At 58.7% G+C, this 12,620-nt stretch overlaps 1 long non-coding RNA gene across 2 annotated transcripts; it reads left to right on the top strand.

Moving 5' to 3' along the window:
• Positions 1–230: 230 nt before the first annotated feature.
• LOC118352434 (uncharacterized) lies at positions 231–6,971 on the top strand. Of its 2 annotated transcripts, XR_004809570.2 has the most exons (4): positions 231–618; positions 2,326–2,460; positions 5,072–5,350; positions 6,650–6,971. It is a non-coding gene; the product is annotated as an uncharacterized LOC118352434 (long non-coding RNA). The 2 variants fall into 2 exon arrangements; XR_004809569.2 differs by lacking the exon at positions 6,650–6,971 and having other exon boundaries at positions 5,072–5,945.
• The last annotated feature ends 5,649 nt before the right edge of the window (positions 6,972–12,620 follow it).

The following is a 12,620-nucleotide window of genomic DNA, read 5'->3' on the forward strand; positions in this document are numbered from 1 at the left end:
ACCAGGACCCCCCCAAAGCAAGGACACCCCTGCCCGGGGCCTCCACCTACTCACATTCTCACGGTCCCCATCTCCTGTGCCGGGTCCTCTCCGGGGCTCCCACCCACACGCTCACTCTCACACCCTCTCTCAGGGCTCATCCCTCCCACACAGCGTGACAAAGCCACGTGGGGCCCACAGGGGTGTCCCTGAGCACCTCTCGGCAGAGGATGCATTAGCGGTGCCCTCCAGGGCCAGCTAGGGGCCTCCAGCCCCACCCCGCCCAGGTGTCTACCCTGGAGGGGGGCCTGCAGGGCAGGGTGCCAGGACCCCTGGCCCCTGGCCTCTCCCCCGGCTGGGCCTCCTCTGGGGCAGAGGCACAGGACCAAGGGCGAGAGCCAGCGGGGCCCCGGGAGCCTGGCGCCCCGACCAGCAGCCTAGAGACCACCAGGTCACAGGCACAGTCCCCGTGCACGAGGGAGGTGACCCTCCAGGACAGTGGGGCGGGGGAAAACGTCCGGGAGCCAGGCCCGGCCCCGGAACGGGCATGTCCCCGTGGGCCAAGAACAACCTCAGCTGAGCCAGGGCCGGGCCGCCTGCGTCACCAAGAGGAGCCTGAGAAACTGGGAGAAAGGCACGGTAGGCGGGGTGCCCGGACCCAACCAACTGAGGCATGGGGCACACAGGGCGGCGCCGGGGACCCGGGCCCCCAGACCTCATGGGCCTTCTCCGGATGGGAGGACAGAGGTCACTCTCCCCATCTCCCAGCTGCGGGGCACTGGGTCCCGGCAAACACCCTCAGAGTCGGGATCACTTCTCGGGCTGCAGGGCATCAGGGTGTCCACCTCGGATGTCCTGCCAGGGCCCAGGTGTCCCTCAGCGCCGAGCACCCGGCCCTGCCGGCTTGGACACGGCCTTGTGTACAGGTGCACCCCTCCCTGACCACCCCCACACCCCACCCCGGCCTCCAGTCCCTGCACCTCACTGAGGTGCCCCAGCAGCCAGGGAGCCCGCAGGACACGATGGAGTCTCTGCCCAGGGCTGAGGAGTGTCCTGAGCCTGGGTGGTGTGTGGGTGACAAATGAGGTGAACGTCAGCCCGGGTGCCTCTGGTCACCGCCCGCGCCCAGTGCTCTATGCCCCGGGGATACCTGAATTGCTGGGAGTTCAGCCTCCATGGGCAGGGGCAGGAAGGGATGCCAGAGGCCAGACTGGAAGCAGCCCCCAGCCCTAAGGGGTCCCGGGTAGGAATCGGGGTGCCCCTCTGCCTCCCCCTTGCTTTCCACCTGGATTGGGGCAGGTCCCCAGGTGGGCGCTTCCAGGTGCAGAAATTCCAATGTTCCCCTAAAGCCCCCTTGTCATCTCCGTAGGAGAAGGAGACCAGGTTCCAGATTCCAGGTCCCTCCCGAGCTGCTCCGCTCTGGCGCAGTAACCCCCTGCCCCCTAAGACCTGCCCATTGCAGGACCCCCCTTCCCACTGGGTGGGGGGCAGGGGGTCGTCAGTGAACGGAGCCACCCCAGCTTCTTGGAGACAGACTCTGATGATGAGGTGGGGGGCGGGGGATGGGGTGGGGGAAAGGCTGGAAGGGCTGACCCAGGCCGTGCAGGGGAGGGGGCGGCTCAGGGAGGGTTCCCTGGAGAAGGACCCCTCCTTCTGGAAGAGGAAGGTGGATTGCGGGGTAACCCAGAGCAAAAGACACTTGCGAAAAGATAGGATCCCACGCGGCTGGAGGGGGCGGCCCGACTTAGGGAGCAGCAGCGGGAGGCTGCGAGGCGGGATGAGGGGGCTGTGGGGGGATCAGCCCTTGAGGAGGCGGTGACAGGGCCCCGGGGACAAACCAGGACAGCAGGTCTTGGTCCCCCAGGAAGGGGCCTCTGGACACGGCGCCCCAGCCCTGGATTGGAGAAGCCGGCAGGCAAGAAGCCTGCAGCAGTGGCTTGCTGCCCCCACAGGCATTTCAGAACCGGGGAGGCTGGGGGGACACATTGCCATGGAAACGGGGTGTTATCGGCATTGCGGGTGGGGCCTGGGATGAGAGCAGCGAGATCTCCTGCGTCCCACACAGTGAATATTTATTTCCATACGACACTCAGGTAGGTCAGACGTGCCCAACTGGGGGTGATTTTGCCACTTTGGGGGACCCCCGGCAATGCCTGGAGACGTTTCTGAGGATCGCGACCTGGGGCAGGGGTGCCTGGCATCGCGGGCGGAGGCCCCGGGTTCTGCCAAGGCCCGCGCAGGGCGCAGCAGCACGTCCCGGATGCGGTGGCCAAGGAATGCTGGTGTGGGTGAAAGCCCTGTTAGGAGCAATCAGAGTCTGGAAGCTTCTTCCGTTTCCCAACACAGAGTTTCCTAGGGACGCAACAAACATGAACATCTCGTGCAGACGGAACCTTGCTTCATCTGGAAATTTACCGAGAGCTGTTGGACGTTTGGAAGAGTCACGACCCTAGGATGACACGGTGGCCTCGGCGGGCACGCGTAGGTGTCCGTGTCCGCAGCGGCCACAGCCCGGCGGCTTTTATCTCTCCCTTGTTTTGGAGTTAGGACGTTGTATGGATTTTTTTTTTTATTTTTTTATTTTATTTTTTTTTTAATTTTTTATTTATTTACGATAGTCACAAACAGATTGAGAGAGAGAGAGAGAGAGAGGCAGAGACACAGGCAGAGAGAGAAGCAGGCTCCATGCACCGGGAGCCCGACGTGGGATTCGATCCCGGGTCTCCAGGACCGCGCCCTGAGCCAAAGGCAGGCGCCAAACCGCTACGCCACCCAGGGATCCCTGGATTTTTATTTTTAATTATGAAGATAAGTTACACTAGCTATGGCTTCTATTTTCCAAGAAGACACTATAAGGGTTTTTATAGAAGGGCAATGAGTCTGATCGGGTTGACGGGATTTAGGTACTCGGGGGAGGTGGGGGGCAGGGAGACGAGGAGACGAGGAGCGCCCTGGGGTCTTGCCTGAGCAGCATGGAGAGAGGGTGTCCCCTGGACGGGGGAAGGGAAGGGAGGCCCGGCCTTGAAGGAAGATCCACGCTTGGAAGTTCTCCGGCGGGGGGACCCTCAGGCCTGCCCCATCTCGCCCAGACAATGCCCTGTTTCTCTGCCCTGGCCTGGCCCAGCCTCGCTAGGCTCCCCGGGAACCCCCCCAGGGGCAGGCTGGAGCCACCTGAGGCTCTGAGGACCCTCACTCCACACCCCTCTCTCCCTGTAAGAGGAGTCCCAGGAAAACATGCCATCTCCGTTTGGGAAAGGGTGCTGGGTGGGCCGGAGGCTCCCAGCCCCACTGGTGATTCGTGTCACGACAGTGACAGCAGGACACATTCAGACCCTCCTCGGGCAGAGATCTCAGCCCAGCACCCAGAGTGGCTGGTGCCTTGTGCCCGGAGAGGAGGTCCTAGCAGAGCGGCCAGGGGCCCAGGGTAGGGAGACCCTCCTGACATCGAGACTCCCCCTTCTGCAGACCCTTCTGGAAGCACCCAGGACCCTGCGGGCTCCAACCAGACAGGATCCCTTGGAGAAGAGGGATTCTATTTCTCCAGGGTGGCTCACCTCCGCCACCCAAGGCAGCCAGACACCCCCCACCGCCTTCCCCACAGGAGGGGGACCTAGGTGTGCAGGGTGGGCGTGGGGGGCAGCCACAGGGCCGTCCTGTCCAGGGCATCAAGCTCAGACCCTCTGTGTGGCTCCCCGGGGACAGACGTTCCGCACGCGGTCCCCAAGCCACCACAGGACTACGGACAGTCCACGCCCGTGGCACGACCCCCCGCAGCGTCCCGGGACCTGGTGGGTCCCGGATGCGACCCGTATCTGGTGATGCGCACTCTCGTCTTTGCATTCAGAGCGTCAGTTTGTTCCAACTACACGCTTAGGTGGCCTCAATGTTTCTGCAGCTGGTTTTGACATTTCTTGGTGTTTTGAGACGCCGGAGCCTCGGAGGGGCCTGCCTGGGCACCCGCTCCCCTCCGGTGGCACCCGCTCCACCGCCCGCGCCTTTCCCAGGCTCGCGGCCTCCCTGTGTGTTGGGCAGGTGGGGAGGCCGGGCCGTCGGGGCCTGGGAGCCCCTGCCCACCGGGCCGTGGTCGGCCTGTCGGGGCGGCTCCACTGAGCTGTGAGAAAGGCCGGGGCCCATCAGATAAGGCCCTGGGCCCTCCCCACGCCACCGCCACCGCAGGCAGCTCTCCTGCCTTCCAGCCCCCCCAGCCCTGCCCCCGGCAGGTGTGCTGCGCGGAATGAATTTCACTACGAGATCTCTCTGGTTTCGCTATGAGTATCGTGACCCAGGCCAGCACCCACAGCCCCGGGGGCCTCCCCTGCACCTCGGGCCAGGAGGCAAGCTTCCCCCCTCAGGCAGCAGCAGGGGGGAGCCTGGGCAGACTTGGGAAGGACTTCCCGGTCTCCCGGATGACTGCAGCGCTCCCAGGAAGAGCTGGGTCCCAGGCCCAGGAGGCCCGTCCTGCCCTGCCCAGCCCCCTAGGACAGGGTCCAGCGCGGGCGGGACTGTCCCGACATCAGAGAAAGGCAGGCCACCGCCTTCATCCCGGGGGCACGGAAGCTGCCCTCTGGTGGCACCTTTTGGAACCGCAGGTGTCCCTGAGCGAAGGGGGGGCAGCCAGGAGGTGCCGCCTGGGTCAACCAGGAGGGAGGGCTCAGCCCACTTCCACCCGCAGAGGCCCAAACCCCAACTTTTCATGTTTCCAGCTGGTCCCTGTCCCCACAGCGCCCCCTCACCACCCAAAGGAGCTGCCCAGGGTCACGCTTGTAGGGGCCTCGGGGGAGGACACAGATGGCATAACCAGAAGAAGAGATGATGCCTTCATCAACTTGGCTGCCCCTGATCACCAAGAAGAACAATCAGGAAGAGCAGAGTCCCAGACTCCCCCTCCATTTCCCTCTGCTGACCCATGGTGGGCCCAGGAACGCCAGGGTCTGGACCAGTGATACCCCCCACCCCGCCCCAGGAGAGCTGTGGGCCCTAAATGTTCATGTGCCACCTCCACCCCTCGACCTCACAGATGCTAAATGACTCATTTGATTTAGAAGCCAGTGTGGCAGGGCAGGGACCAGAATCTGTATGTCTCGGTCCCCAGGTCTGACACCCGGGAATCGTCATCGAGGCCCTACTCTCTGGGCTGGGAGTAAGGCCAGGCCTCCGCATCTGAGGAGCATCGGGCCCAGCGGGAAGAGAAGCAGCAAGCGGAGGTGGCCCGGCGGGCGCAGAAGGGGCATGTCATCCGGGATGGCTTCCTGAAGAAGGCGGCAGCAGGGCTGACTCGGACACCTGTGAGCATAAAGGCGCGAGGGAGGAGCAGGTGCAGGAGACGCACGGCAGGCCAAGCGGGACCAACACCCCAGCATGCGGGACTGGGGTCAGTGGCTTTCAAGGGTGTGACCACACGTTCTGGTTTGCTCGGACATCCGGGCCGACACCTGTTACTCCGGGGTATCCTCACAGAACCCCTTTCATGGTTCAAGTGCATCCCAGTTTGGACCATAAGTTAAATGGTTGCGGTGAAGGGTTGGCCCTCACCCCCGGGGCTGGGCCAGGACCCTTGAGGATGGGGGAGGGCGATTAGGTTTGCACTCTGGGGCAGTCCTGGCGTGGGTGGCAGAGAAGCTGTCGTCAGCCCTGGGGTGGGGGGGGCGGCGGGGAGTGTCAGGTGCCTGGGGTGCGTGGTGCACAGAGGGGCGCAGGCCAAGCTGAGGGCAGTCTGAGCCCTGGGAGCGGAGACAGGAGGGAGTGGCTTAGGACCCTATGCGGCAACAAACACACTCTTCACTCGCTCTTTCTGGAAGCACCAAATGTGCAGGTCGGCCCCTTAATCCTGGGCGGGGGGGGGGGGGTCCCCGTCATAGACCCTCCCCACCACCATGGCCACAATGTCACCAGTGCCAAACATGAAGTGGGGTTTTTTGTTGTTTTTAAGTTCAGTCTCAAAGAACATTTTAAAGTTTGATAACTAACTGAACAAAGGTGAATTGTGGGAGCCGAAAAGGTGTGATACGAGGGCCCCGAGACCGGGAGATGCTGGCCTAAGAGTTGTGAGTGTGGGCATGTGTGTGGGCGTGTGTGTACACAGGCGTGTGTGTAGGGGGCAGGCACCCCCTCCACCCTGGGAAACCGAAAAAAGAGATGATGCTTTCACCAAGCCGGCTGCCCTGATCCGTAAGAAGAGCAACCAGGCGGGCCCACCTCCCCATGACTGTGCTTCCCCCACTCTCCGCCCCCTGGTGACCTCTGGAGAGGGAACAGGAATGGGGGGTCCAGAAATCCCAGGTTGGAAAATGAGGTGGGAGGGAGGGGGCGACCAGGCTCACCCCCATCGCAGGTATGTGCTCACGCCCAGCAGCGGTCTCGGGTGCTGTCCCAGCTCCAACCCGCCCCTCCCTGGGTTGATCGTGGCCTTTGGGACCGGCCAGGGGTGTGCATGAGGGCTGGGCCGCAGCAGTTTCATCGATAACTTATAAACATTTAGCCATGTGAAGGGGCGCCTGGGTGGCTCAGACTGAGCATTCGACTCTTGGTTTCGGCCCAGGGTGTGATCTCATGGGTCCCGGGATCCAGCCCCACAGTGGCCTTCATGTTCAGTGTGGAGTCCACTCGGGATTCTCTTCCTCTGCCCCTCCTGCTCATTCTCTCTCTCTCTCTCTCTCTTTTTTAAAATAAGTCTTGGATCAGGACCAGGGTGGCAATCAAGGAGAAGCCGAGGCTGCCTGAGAGGATCCTGGGCTGGAAGGAGTAAGGAGAGAGGGGCTGAGGCCAGGGCAGATGTGGGAGCACTGAGTGGCTTCGGTGCCCACGAGGAGCTGGCGGAGAAAGAGCAGGCTCAGAGACACTCCCCACCCCAACCACCGCCAAGCAGATCTGGGCCCACCCAGGGACCTAGGGCCCAGGACCACCATGCTTAGGACACATTTAATGTTTTCTTGTGAAAATGCCTGGAACCTCCATACCAAAAACAAAACAAAACAAAAAAGACATTGCACAAATCCTAAGTGGTCTGCTCAACGGGTTTTCATTAACTGAGCACACTTTTATAACCAGGGTCCAGAAAAAGACACAGAAGGCGGCCAGCACCCCCAGCAGCCCCCTCATGCCCCTCCTCAGTCCTTACCTCCAAAAGTAACCTCTATCTTAGCTTCCAGCATCATACATGGATTTTTGCCTGTTTTAGAACTTCGTGGACACGGAATCACCCCAAAATCTAATATCACGTTCAGCTTCTTTAGCTCAGCTTTATGAGATTTATGTACGTGGTGCCCTGGCAGTAATTTGTTTATCTGTTCATCTGCTCAGGGCCCATTTCCTGTGTTCGTTTCCCCCAGAATTTGAATGTACTCTGGTGTATTTATCCGTTCTATGGTTGGGGTTCTACGGGTTGCCAGCCTGGGGCTACTATGAAGAGCACGGCTCTAAGTGATACTGTGGATGCCTTTTAGTGCATTTATACATTATTTCTCTTGGGTGTATACCTGGGAGTGCATCTTAGCCTGGGTCCTCCAGAAACAGAGCGTGATGCCCAAGCTTAGGAGATACTCCTTAATTAGGGGGTGCGATCGCAGGCAGTCGAGAGGGAGGGGAAAGGAAGCGAGGAAGACAAGGGAGCGAATATATACAGAGATGAGGTTCTGAGCCGGCCACCACTTGCCACCAAAAGCACCTCTGACTGCTGGGCCTGTGGGACCCTCTCACAAGCGACTTTATAATGACTGTGATTTGGGACCGTCCCCCGGGGACGAGGACTGGGAAGAGTTTATCCACCGGCTCCCATCTGTCATCACCAAAGAATAAGCCCAAGTGCGTTCACTCCCCTGCACTTTGGTTCCAGGTTTGTGCGCACCAGGTTGGTCCTTCACTATCTCCCACGCCAAGGGTAGCAGAGCAGCCCCAGGGCGTAATGGGAGGAGCCTGGAGGTTGGACTTGAAATGGGGAAAAAAAAGGGGGGGCAGCCTAGGTGGCTCAGCAGTTTAGTGCCACCTTCAGCCCAGGCGTGATCCTGGAGACCCTGGATAGAGTCCCTCGTCCGGCTCCCTGCATGGGGCCTGCTTCTCCCTCTGCCTGTCTCTGCTTCTCTCTCTCTCTGTCTCTCATGAATAAACAAATTTAAAAATCTTAAAAAAAAAAAAAAAAAAAGGAACAAGGTGAGGCTAGGGGATCTGAGGTGGTACCCAACAGGCAACTGATACAGAATGGAGGTGCTAGGCCATGGGCGCTGGGAGACGTGGCCGGTGGGCGTCGGGCGGCGTCCACCGTCGCGCACTGTGCAGGAGTCCCATGCTGCTCCACGCCCTCGCCAGCACTGGGGCTCAATTCTCAACGTTCTGGGGAACGTGCAGAAGCCTCTCATTCTGGTTTTAAGTGGCAGTTCCCTGATGACTAATAAGGTTGCACACCTGTTGAGGAGTTTACCAGCCTGTTTCGTGAAGCACCTATTTTAAGTTCTCTTCCTACTGCTTTGTAGCGGCCCCCTCACATTTTTTAGATACAAGCTCTTTATCTGATAATACGTATTGAAGTAACTCCTCTCACATGTGGCTTACTTTTCCCTCTCTTAATCATGCCTTTTGATTGAGAGAAATTTCTAATTCTACCGGAGTCCGATTCATCACTTTTCTTTATCTTTCTTTCTTTCTTTCTTTCTTTTTTTTTTTTTAAACCAATAGTGCTTTCTGTGTTCTGTTTAAGAAAATGAATCTATCCTCTCCCCTAAGTCTTCTTCCGGCTGCTTTGTTATTTTACCTTTCACATGCACATTTCGCACGCACAGCCATGGACTCGGTTTTAGGATGTGGTATAAAGTAGAGATGAAGGGTATTTTTTTTTTCAATATGGATACTTAATTGGCCCAGCACCCTTTATCGAAAAGGCTGGGCTTTCTCTACTGCCCCACGATGTCAGCTTGGGGTGGGACACCGGGAGCCTGTAGACGGTTGGGTTTATTTCAACCGTGTCTGCTTTGTGCCACTGGTCGATCCGTTTACCATCGCACTGTTTCTGCACTGCTGTTAGCTGCAGCAAGTCCTCCAACTTTGCTCTTCTTCACATGTATTTTAGAATCAGCTTGTCGGATTTCGCCATCCCTTCTCCCCTTCCCAAAATCCAGGCAAATAACAACGAAACCCTTTGGGACTAATGTGAATGCTTTGGATCTCTAGATCAATTCTGCAGGTCAGCTCGACGAAAACCAACATCTTCCATTCTAATTCATGAACAGAGTATACGCCTCAGCTAAATTTATATGTTCTACAATTTCTCAAAATGATGTTTTATAGTTTTCCGTATAGAAATCGTGTACATAATTCACTAGATTTGTTTTTACGTATTTGATTTTTTTATGCTGTTATGAGTTTTATTTTCTAATTGTTTCTGGTACATAGAAGTACAATTAGTGGGGCACCTGGGTGCCTCAGTCAGTTGAGCATCAAACTCGTGATTCCACCTCATGGCTGATGGGATCAAGCCTCCCTCAAGCCCTGCATTGAGCTCCATGCTTGGCAGGGAGTCTGCTTGGGATTCTCTCCCTCCTCTCTCTCTCTCTCTCTCTCTGCCCCTCTCCTGCTTGTGCTCTCTCTCTCGTGCGGTCTCCCTCTCTCAGATAAATAGATAACATCTTATTTTAAAAAGAAATACAGTTAGTTTTTGTATATTGAACTAGTATCCAATGACTTTGCTAAATTAACTACTTAACCTTAAATTTACTTGTATATATTTTTTAATTGTTTTTACCCAATAGTGTCATATGTAAGACAATTTTATGTCTTTTTCTTAAAGATTTATTTATTTATTTTTGAGAGAGAGAGAGTGCATGGGGAAGAGGGGGAGAGGGAGAGAGAGAATGGAAAGCCGACTCCCCACTGAGCATGGGGACCAATGCAGGGCTCGATCTCACGACCCTGAAATCATGACCTGAGCCAAAATCAAGACTCAGACAATTAACTGAGCCACAAGACAGTTTTATGTCTCTTTCCTATTTCCACACCTCTCTATTTCTTTTCAGATTAGCTTCTTTCACTCAGTAACATGCATTTATGCTTTCTCCTCTGTCTTTTCATAGCTGAACAGCTCATTTCTTTCTAGCACTGAATATTATTCTGCTCTGTGGATGTACCACAATTTCTCCACTCATCTACCAAAGGGTATCTCGGTTACTTCCAAGTTTTGGCACTTAGGAACATAGCTGTTATAAATATCCATGCACAGGCTTTTGCGTGGACATAAGTATTCAATTCCTTTGGGTAAATACCAAGAAGTAGGGCTGCTGATTGAATGCTACGAATATGTTTTGTAAAAAACTGCCAAACTAAAAACAAAACAAAACAAAAACAAAAACAAAAACAAAAAAACCTGCCAAACTGTCCTCCGAGGTGGCTATACCATTTTCCTTCCCACAAGCAATGAATAAGTGTTACTGTTGCTCCACGTCCTCGCAAGCATTTAGTGTGGTCATTGTCCTAAATTTGGGTGACTAAAAGGTGAGCCCTTTTACTTCTTTTTCTTGCCTTATTGCACTGGCAGGGGCCTCCAGCACAGTGTTGATGAGTGCTGACGTTCCTCCTGGTTTCCAGCCTCAGTGGAAAAGCATTCAACATTTCAGCATTAAACGTGATATTAGCCGTAAGGTTTGGGGGGGGCGCCGGGTTCGTATATCTGTTTCTTGGCGGGCTTGGGGATTGGACGGAAACCTTTATCAGACCGAAGAACTTCTCTTCTGTCTCTAATTTGCAAAGGAGTTTTTTTGTTGGTTTAAATCACAGACGACTGTTTTCGGAATCTATTGAGAAGATCTTACGGTTTTCCTTGCTTTTTTTCTGTAAATGTGGGGAATTGTACTTCTGGACTCTGGGATGGCAAACCAGTCTGGCCAACTTTTGATTCCCACTGGGCTTTGCAGATTCTAGTTCCACTCCACTAAAATATCCTCTTGAGCTATAGATCTGGACAGTATCATGCAAATTCCATCCCACCAGTGCCCTGGAGTCACTCCTTCCCTTCAAAGGCGTATTCCACATACAAGGAGCGTTGCTCGAAACCCACAGGCTCCTGGCAGGTGCTTGAGGCTCGGCCACCTGCTGAGCGCGCTGGACCCTCTCCCAGCGGACCCCATTGTTGCAAAGGCAACTAAGCGGGCAGAGTCAAGCCAGCCAGCAGGTCGACCCCCCAGCCCCCCACCCCACCCCCAAGTCCCCGGGGAGCCTCGGCAGCCGGCGCCGCCCCCACCCCGGGCCCCGCGCGGGGCTCCTTTAAGAAAGCGGCTGCTGAACGCGTCTCTGGGGCGGGAGGCAGAGGGCGCCAAGAATGCGGGACTCCGACGAGGCTTCGCGGGTGGCCTCCCCCGCGCGTCCCCCCAGCACTCCCCGGGGTCGCCCTGCACCCCCGGGTCCCCGCCCCCCGCTGCCAAGGCCCCTCGGCCGCCAACCTCCCGGCACCGCCCGGCTCGCAGCGGGATGCTCCGCCCGCAGCCCACCGTGGCCGTCGGGCCCGGCCCCCCCCGCCCCCCGCCCCCCCCAGCCCGGGGGCCGGGCCGAGGGCCTCATCCACATGCAGGGGACGGCGCGGCGCGGCGGCCGCCAGGAAGGGACAAAGGCTGTTCCGCCGCCGGCCGCACCGTGCCAGGCTCGCCCCGCCCGCCGCCCCCCTTGCGTCTGCTCCGCCGGCTGGGGCCGCCCAGTCCGGAGGGCTTCCGGGAGGAGGCGGCTTCGCCGGGACCCCCCTTCCCCCGCTCCCGGCCTCCTCCGCGACCTCCGGAGCCACAGGCCCCTTCTCCGGGCCTCCGGGCCGCCCCGGACGCGCGGGGCCTTCGCGCAACGCGCGGGTTCTCGTCCACGGAGCGCGCCCCCTCACCTGTGACCCGGCATCTACCTGCAGGTGGAGCCTGCCAGACCCCGAGCGAGCGCGGCCGGGCGGGCAGAGGGCGCAGAACCCGGGGCTCCCTTAAGGGCTGCGGGGGTGGGGGGGGGTAGAGGCCAGGCTTCTGGTGATGGGCGCGTCGGTCCCCTGCTCCGCCGAGGGCTCCCGGGACGCACCCCTCCTGGGGCTGTATCTCACCCCACCCCCACCCCCACCCCCACCGTCGGAAGCCAAGGAGGCATCCTTGGGGTTTCCGTCTGGACCCCGCCACTTGCTCTGGGATCCTCCTCACGTACCTCTGGGCCTCAACTTGCACCTGTAGAATGGACCCAGCCTCCAGCCTCCAGCCTCCTCCCCGCTCCTCCCGGCTCCTCCCGCAGGCGCGCGCTGGGGGCGGGGGGGGGGGGGGGGGGCAGGATTTGAGGGGTCTGGAGGGCCCAGCTACTATTCCTGCCGGCTGCCTCAGTCTCCTCCAGGGCAGGGACGGCCTTGCCTTTGAGCCCCGCTCCCCCACCCCCACCCCCACCCCCACCCCCACCCCCACCCCCACCCCACGACTAGATGTAACTCGGGCAGGGGAGGCCCCTCTTCCTGGGCTAGAGAGTTCTTCCAGGTCTGCCCCAAGTCCTCTCGGGCCTTCCCAGGCAGGGGGGTGGGGGCGGTTCCCTTTAAGGGAGGTGGGGGAGGGGGCTGCCCGCCGGCCCTCCCCCCACCCCCCACCCCCACCCCCCACCCCGCAGCCGGGGGCCCAGCGTCCGGGCCCCGCGCCAGCGCATGCGCCCGCCTGTGG

The sequence above is a fragment of the Canis lupus genome, chromosome 1, assembly GCF_003254725.2.
Source record: "Canis lupus dingo isolate Sandy chromosome 1, ASM325472v2, whole genome shotgun sequence".
In the NCBI taxonomy this organism is placed as follows: Eukaryota; Metazoa; Chordata; class Mammalia; order Carnivora; family Canidae; genus Canis; species Canis lupus.